The following is an 8834-nucleotide window of genomic DNA, read 5'->3' as shown; positions in this document are numbered from 1 at the left end:
GGAGGTGGTATCCCCGTCCATCGACCCCCGTGCCCCCTCTAGGACAGCATGTAAAAAATGGTAAAACCACCCACTGGTTGCTCCGACGGGTGCGGGCGTATGTCGTGCCCACCAAACCCCTCCTATTTGTTTAAAAGTATTTTACATTGATTTATGCCAATACATGTGGAGCAAATATTTGGTCACAAGTCATACCACACACATAATGGGGAAACACTGCTCTCAAGATTAGGTAAAAAATATTTACATTTCTTTAATCCATTCAATTGTACATATACATAGTTAGATATGCTCAATCGTTAGCTCTATACAATAATTTGCATTGTTAATATTTGTTCACATTGATTAGATGAGAGAAAGAGTAAAAAAGATTTTTAAGTAACCTTAGTATTTCACCATAATCACACCACACACATAATGGGGAAACACTGCTTTGAAGATAAGGTAAAAAATTTTACATTTCTTTAAGCCATTCAACTATACATTTACATAGTTATATATGCTCTATACAATAATTTGCATTCTTAATATCTACTCACACTGGTTAGATGAGAGAAAGAGAAAAAATGGTTTTCAAGTCATCTTTGTATTTCACCATAATCACACCGTGTTATACAAACCAACATCCTTCATAACATGTGCAAATCTTGGGATATGATTCTGGATGAGTTGTGCCCCTATTTGCCACTTAATAACATAAATCATTCCCTATAGTAAAGGTATCATATTTTAGTACTAATGAAATATATTTATGTGTGCTAATACACAGAATTCATATGTACTCACTGGATCAAAATCAAAATCCACACTCTGGACGAAACACTCCATGTACTTCATCACAAACACACAACACTTGTTACCACTGCACAAAACATAAATCAATTTTTTTACTAATTGATAATAACCATCATACAAGTACCCTATCACCTAAGCATTCACTATATAACACGTACCCAATTTATTTTGGGGCTGACTCCACGAATTCAAACGGCCAACCAGTGATCCCAACAACAAATGGTGTCAGTTTCTCTCTCAAACTTGCTTCCTGCCGTATAACGTGAAATCAAGAAGACACATTAGCAAACCGAATCCTTATCTTATACCCAATTAGTGGTGTAAAAATCAATTCGATGATACGTACCATGCTTCTTCCATAAGCTTGGTGGCAACTGCTGTTTAGGAATTGTAAGATTCGATTTTTTGGTGCAACATATCCACCACTAGCAGCTCCTATTGTGAGTCACCCGATAGTGGTATGAAAACCTTATCACACATCAATATTTCTTTGGGTTTTAGCCATTGATACAGAACATCGTGGTGGGAATCCGAGAAATACAGTTGCATTACAAACACACAACATTGAGATTATATCACAAAATGCATCGCCAGACTGTGTGAATTTTAGCCACATTGCAAGCAACAACCCATACCGGTGTCATCGAAGAAATATAACATATCTTGATGGTGTTGGTAGGTCTTGCCATTAACAAGAGCCCATATGCATCTATGACCTACACAACTGATCACATCAAAATAGTCTAGGGATTTTTATGGGTTGGACCACCTCAAAAACAGGATTGCCAATTATCCTTGTATGACATGCAACACCCCCTAAACCAAACCAATACCTCGTTGTATACCCATGCTTCTGAGTTAAAGAGGGGCAGCAGACAATTTGGGGTCAAAAACACCACACCGTCGCTCCATACTAATTGTTCACTGCCTTGAGAATAACCATTCATCAACCTCATTACACAAGAAAAATATAATATAGACAAAATCCAATTTAAAGAAAATCAATTAAATGGACACAATCCAATATACAATCATGCGCACTTGCCCTCTCTCGGAGTTGTTCAAGAACTATTTCACAATTGCTATGTCTTTCTCTGAGAGCAAGTCCTTCATCTTAAAAGAAGTCCACAAAGATTGTGCATCCACAAACTGCAACAAATACTCCACTAGTCACTAAAATACTAAGCAACTCAGCCCTATACAACACCGAGACAACACCAACAGTTATCACTTCACCTTCCCTTTCACTGCTCTTTTGGACCTTACAACGATGGTTAACTTTTTCGCTACCTGCCCTTGTTGCCCAGGAGGTAGGTAAAGCGACACTACTGCAACATTCTCTCCTTAACCAGGAAAACCTGTGTTTGTATGTAGAGGCAATGGAGGGAGACACATTAACGATCTTGCAAGATGGGGCTACAATGCTAGTCCTTTCGGGAGATTGCTTTGCCCTTGTGGTGCCACCTGCAACTCCAACAGGTAGATCTGCACCATACTCATCATCTTCTGGAATGCAGGTTGCCAAAGCTATCAACCCCTCACTCAATGATACTACATCCAGATCCAAACCATTATTTGTCAACATTGCACGAAGCCTTTTAACTTCATCACGAAGTACTTCGCTTTGCTTTCTCGTCGAGGCGTACTAGTTGGCCTCCGTACACAGAATTTGATATTCCATAGATTCAACACAAAATTTATAGAATCCATGTAAAAACAAGTTATGAGCTGGTTAACAAATCTTTACACTAGTAGCTCGTCAACTTATATATAACTCAAAACATGCTTGCTATGCTAATAATACCTTTTGCCCCCTCCAACCCCACTCATGATTAGGGTCCTCTCTATCATAAAATGTTTCCTTACCCACGCTATGGCCCTTTGAATCCACAAACTACATATGAACACCAAAGTTTGACATCTTATATATAACTCAAAACATGTATGCTACGCTAATAATACCTTTTGCCCTCTTTGACCCCACTCATGATCAGGGTCTTCTCTATCAGAAAATGGTTCCCCACCCATGCTATGGCTCCCTGAATCCAAAAACTACATAAGAACACCAAAGGTTAATTACTCTATATCAGCTTCTATCTACTTCGGTCACATAAAGGACTCCACGAAAAACAAAAATAATATCATTAGCTCAACTTACACAACCCTTTGATCGAACCTCCACTAAAGCTAGCTCCTCAATAATAGGGTTTAGAACCTCAAGAACCTCTAATGGGGTTAGAAATCCATACGAGATCTTAGGTATCCCCATAACTAAACAAATAAAAACCACAAACATCATAAGTAGGGGAACAAAAGTGAAAACCATTTCCGGCCTAGCTTCTTCAACAAATCTGCTCTCTTTAGCTTCCACTAGTACCCCATGTTCCACCACTTGAACAGACCAGGACTGGAATCGGGAACTAAAGGAGTGAAAAGTGTTATGTGCTCGTAAAGCCATGTCTACGAAAAACAAACAGCCAATAAGCGATGCTCAATTGGGAAGGCCTTCCGATAGGACAACTATACTACCCGATAGGCCAAACCCCATTATCAAGGCAACATCGGCCTCATAGAATTTCAGTCCTTCCACCAATTGTAACGCAATGGTTATTTGAGTCCCACGATGTCAGTAGATAGCTCAAGATGGACGTCTCCACAAGCATGTGTGGCTATTTATTGGAGCCTTTGCTTGTGATCCAAACTATTCACCATCTCCCTAAAATGTTTGGTGGAGAACCTTATCCCAACTTTGGCACCTGACATTTTCTATCGGGAATTTAACACCCTTACGTTAGCATAAGAGACAATCCTCACATAGCATACCATTTCAATTTCATATAAGCAATGACAGAAGTCAAATATCACTCAACAAAACCAAGAAATTAACTCCCAATGATAAACCATTTAATACAGGGTATTCACCAAACAATTTGTTTGGACAGAGCAACAATAGTGTGATAGAATGCCTAACAGAATGGAGCTATTCCGACTCCAATTCAATAGACAACACAACGGGCAATGGCAAATGCAAAGTAAAGCTCCCACATTAACACATTAAAGAATTGAATTCACTCACAGCTAGTTCCTTACCACACTCAGAGCAATGGAACAGGGTATTGGAGGAGTAAATCCTACTATAATCTACCAAATGTCCAAAAAATAGAGTTTCTGATCTCCGATGTACCACAAATGATTGAAATTGGATGAGGGGGGATGCACAGTGGCCGGTAAATTGGAAAACCTTCAACCAATGAACAAAAGGGGCTTTTGAGAATCCTTCCAATGTTCAAATACAGGGGAAGAAGGAGACAAAAGAATAAGCAACCAGGAGATATTTCTTCCAAAGTCTAGTAAACCTCACTTCCGACGGTGAACAACGGTTTCCTCTGACGGCTAGTACAGGGGGCCTTTGAGAAACCTTCCAACGTTCGAAACAAAGGGACAAAAGGAGTGAATAAATGTCTTCATTTTATTTGAACGACAGGCAAATCGAGTTTCCTTCGACCATTGATGAAACGGAACTTCTACTGGATGGTGAATGCAGGGAGCTTCTGTGAAATCTTTCAATGTTCGAAATGGGTATATGGGGCCTTTGAGAAATCTTACAATGTTCAATACGAAGGGACGAAAGGAGCGACTAAATGTCTTTGATTTCTTTGAACGGTGAGTAAATCGAGCTTCCTTCAGCCGATGATGAAACGGGACCTCTACCGAACGACGAATGTAGGGAGCCTCTAAAAAATCTTTCGACGTTCGAAATGGGGAAGATAGTTGAAACTTTGGGAGAAGGGAGCTTCGAAATGTCTCCATTTTCTTTTTTTTTTTGCATCCAGGGGTATAATAGTAAAAACATTTCAACTTTTTGGCTAACGTGTGGGGGGAGTTGAAAAAAAGTTCAGAATTGTTAGATGGGGGTGATGGGAGTTTCGAATTCCATACCAACCTCTTTGAGATTTCAATTTCTGAGGTGAAGTTCACTGAAGAAACCCCTAAATTTAATATATGAAAACAACAAATTTGCTTTTCTAATTTTCAACTTTAGATAATTCATTCCAACAAGGGGGATTGATGTGGTAGCTAGGTTGATAGTTTAATAGAGCTTTGGGATGACCCAAAGAATGTTAACTCTAAGCTCCTTTTATATTTTATAGGAACTACATATTTGGGAGCATTTTAATCATTAACAATTGTTGGGATTGGGCTGATAACACTTAGTTTTGTTCATATAGCTTAGTTATAGTTATTGGGCCCAAGGCCCATTAGTTTATGTTTTATTAAGAATGTCTTTTATGTGTTTTTAGTATTAGTTGACTTACTAAGGGTATACTTGTCATTGTAGTCATTTTTTTTTGGATGAGTATATAAGTTAATGAAAGGGGTGGCCAGATTAATTTTTGGCTTTCTCCATTCCTTTCTATTTCTCTCCTCTTCTCTGTTGAATTCTCTTTTCTCTTACCTTTCTTTCATAGGTTATAAATCAGATTGGAGTTTTGCAGTTTCTACTTAGTATCAAAGCATCTTTAGAGACTTTTTGAGTTATTCCATCATGCAGCCCTAGATCAACCAACTACATGATGAGGTAAAGAGCTGATTGAGGACTTCTATAGAGCCCAAATTTTGGATTTTTTGATGGATCTACAATCCCCTATAGCAAGTTTATGGTTCATCACCAAAATCAGAAAGAACTAGAGAAAGGGAAGAATCCTGATTATAATAGGACTCTTCAATTTTGACATAGGAAGGGGCACTCCTACATTTAGGGGTTACTTGGTGTTTTTTGGAGAGGGTGGTTCAAGTCCCATGTTTTTTTGGTGGTCTCTTGAGGATGTAGTAGCCTCTTTTTTTCCTTCTATCTGCTTCCACGGAGAAGGGAATCTTGGTGAAAGGGGCTTATAGGGTACAAGGGAGGTGTTTGAGGTTTCTAAAGGCAATGCTTTTTTTTCCTTTCATCTCCAACTGATTTCCTAATTTGTTCTAGGAGTTATGGAGGGTTGTGGAGTTGAATATAAATGTACAGGTGAAATGAGACCAGGTGGATGAGGTGCTAGTGACCCCTTCAGGGTAAGGACCATCACTACAGTCAAGTTGGATGGTAAAACTACTTAGAATGATCACAATATGAAAAGATAGCCATTGGAGATCGTGGAAAATTGGGATATGTCATTGGTGAAGAGAAGAAACTTAAGACTAACTACTCCTGGTGGATTCAAGAGAACTACATGGTGATGACCTGGCTATGCAATTTCATGTTACCCCCTATAAGTAAAATATTTCTATGGGCTAACACAACTAAAGAGATTTGGGATGGTGTAACAGTAACTTATTCATAGAGTGAGAATGTTGCTAGAGCCTACTGATTGAGAAACTAGGTGATTGCTACTAGGCAGAGAGATATGTCTATTGCTTTTTATTTTTCAGCCCTCAAAATGTTGTGGCGGCAAATAGATCATTTGGAGACTGTGGCTTGGGAAAACAACAATGATGCAACAATTTATCAGAAGTTGGTAGAGAAGAATAGGGTTTTTGAGTTTCTAGCAGGTGGTGTTGGTAGAAGCGTGTCATTAACCACTTTGGAACACTAGCTTAGATATTTATAAACTTTTCCAATCCTCACATAACCTTAAACAACGTAGTACATGGTGAGGAAGGGGTCGAACCCACAGAGAAGCAAAGGAAAAATTATTATTCCTCTTTCTTCCGGACAAATAAAAAGAAAATGAATTGGGAATTGAAGAAAATAAGAAAATAAAATTTATTAATGCTGAAATTAAAGGTTTGGAATTAAACCAGACAATAATTAAAATTCAGAAATTAAAAGAGCATTGAAAGCAACAAAAGAAATAAATAAAAATGATCCAAAATTCGGATCCAGTGGCAACAGCTTGCAGGAACCCCTTCTGACAAGATTTGGCCATCATTCCCTTCTTCAGCCCTCGAACCCCTCGAGACACCTTAGCCTTGAACCGGACGAATTCGGATCTACAAAACACACAAACAAACAGAAATTAAATTTAAAAGATTGCTGAAGTAAAAATAGCATGAAAGAAAATAAAGAAAATAAAGGATGGTCAATCAGATCCAGTAGCGGTAGCTACAGATTGGCTGGACTGCTTGCAAGAACCCCTCCTGACAAAATCTGGGCATCCTTCCCTTCTACAACCCTTGAACTCCTCAAGAAACCTTAGCCTTCTGAATTGGGTGAGTTGACCAACCCCTTCTCTAGGGCCCTTGGGGTCCTTTTTATAGAGAAGGGTGGATAAAACTAAGGTTAGAGAGAAAGAGGGGGGTGACAACTGGGTTTTTGCAGAAATATGGGCACCCTAGGGTTTAAAATGGGGGGTTAGGATTGTTCTAAGGTGATCCTAAGGCTGAAAAGAAAATGAGAGGGCACCCAATATTACGTAGGGCTAAGATTTAATGGCTAATAATCCTGCATTTTGATGCCTTAAGGGCATCAATTCAGGGGTATTTTCGGCCTTAGAATAGTCAAAGTGCACATTTTTTCCAGTTAAAAACAATTATGTGACGTTTTAGGGTCTCTATGCAAATTATGTAGAAAACTATGAACTTTTCATGGCTGAAAAGCAGCTTTTGGGAAGCTGTTGTGTAGTCTAGCTGAGAGAGGGGGTGTTTTTGTAAAGAACTGAGAACAGGAGGGCGCCTCCTATCTACTAAACCCAGTTGGCGCCCATCCTACTGTATTACCATGCTCCCCTCTCATTAGCAAACCCTAGGGAGCCTTTTTAACCTAATCTTTTCCTCCTTAGCTAACCCTAGCCACCCCAGATGTGAAATCTCCATCATCCACTCCTAATCTCCACCATCCATTTTAGGGCTCTCCTTTGTAGTTTCTAAACCCTAGGTGCCACCTATTCTGCTAATCCTCACCATTCAGCTCATCACCATTAAATCTCAGCCACTCCCTCCATCCTATATCCCAACCATTCAATCTAGGGCACCACATATTCTTTTAATCTTAACCCTTCAACCCTAGATGTTCTAATTCACACCCTCCATTTCTAGGCACCCAAATCTCAGCCCTACATAATATTGGGTGCCTTCTCCTTCCATTTTCAGCCATAGGATCACCCCAATGCCATCTTAGCCATCCATTAAAAACACTAGGGCATCCCTAACTTTGCTAAATCCCAGCTGCCATCCTCCATCTTTCTCCCTATTTCCAGTTGTGTCCACCATTCTCTATAAAAAGGGTCCTAGGGGCCCTGTAGAAGGGGTTGGTCAATTCACCTAAGCAAGATGGAAGGCTGATCTTGAGAAGTTCAAGGGTAGAGGAAGAGGAGGACACCCAAGCAAGAAGAAGGGTTCCTACTTGCAGTTCACCAACACCACTATTGCCACATCTGGATTTGAATCCCAACCATTTTTTCTTCAGTTTTAGAATTACTTTTTGTTCCTTAATTTCCAGTTTAATTTTTCTTCCTGCAAATTTATTTTTAATTGAGTTAATTTGTGTTTTATTTATTTTCTGCAGATCTGAAATTCAGCTAGGTAAGACGGAAGGCCTAGCTCGAGAAGTTCGAGGGTCAAAGGAGAGATACAAAGACTACTACCTCTGATCGGATTCTCAAACATTTATATTTCGTTCATTTTATTTATTTATTTATGTTATTTATTTTTATGCACTTGTTATTCTCAGTATAGTTCGAATTTGGTTTTAATGAATTCCATTTTTTTAATTAATTAATTTTATATTTCTACAACTCCCATTTGTGTTCACTCTCCTAGATCTAAGTACGTAATTATTTTTCCCTTGCTTCCCTATGGATACGACCCATTCTCATCACTTTACTGCGTTAGAAGTTGTTTGAGAATCAGAATAAAATTATAAATGTTTAAACTGGTGTTTCGAAGTGTTTAACAACGCACTTCCGGATACACCATTGGCGAAAGGCTAAATGGTGAAGATTAAAAGTTAGGTGGCTCCCTAGGATTAGAATGTTAAAAAGAGAGTGCCCTAGAATGGATGGTGGAGATTAGAAGGGATGAAAGGTGAGGATTTAGCAGCTAGGGGCGGCTAG

At 39.1% G+C, this 8834-nt stretch overlaps 1 long non-coding RNA gene across 1 annotated transcript; it reads right to left on the bottom strand.

Moving 5' to 3' along the window:
- Positions 1-429: 429 nt before the first annotated feature.
- LOC104609407 (uncharacterized) lies at positions 430-8492 on the bottom strand. The gene is made up of 5 exons (XR_002023328.2): positions 3886-8492; positions 1142-1263; positions 954-1045; positions 787-862; positions 430-708 (listed from the first exon to the last, which is right to left on the bottom strand). It is a non-coding gene; the product is annotated as an uncharacterized LOC104609407 (long non-coding RNA).
- Between the last annotated feature and the right edge of the window lie 342 nt (positions 8493-8834).

This window comes from Nelumbo nucifera, chromosome 3 (assembly GCF_055504915.1).
Source record: "Nelumbo nucifera cultivar China Antique chromosome 3, China Antique-T2T, whole genome shotgun sequence".
Classification (NCBI taxonomy): domain Eukaryota; kingdom Viridiplantae; phylum Streptophyta; class Magnoliopsida; order Proteales; family Nelumbonaceae; genus Nelumbo; species Nelumbo nucifera.
The sequence above is the reverse complement of the archived record's forward strand: the minus strand, read 5'-3'. Positions and strand labels throughout refer to the sequence as shown.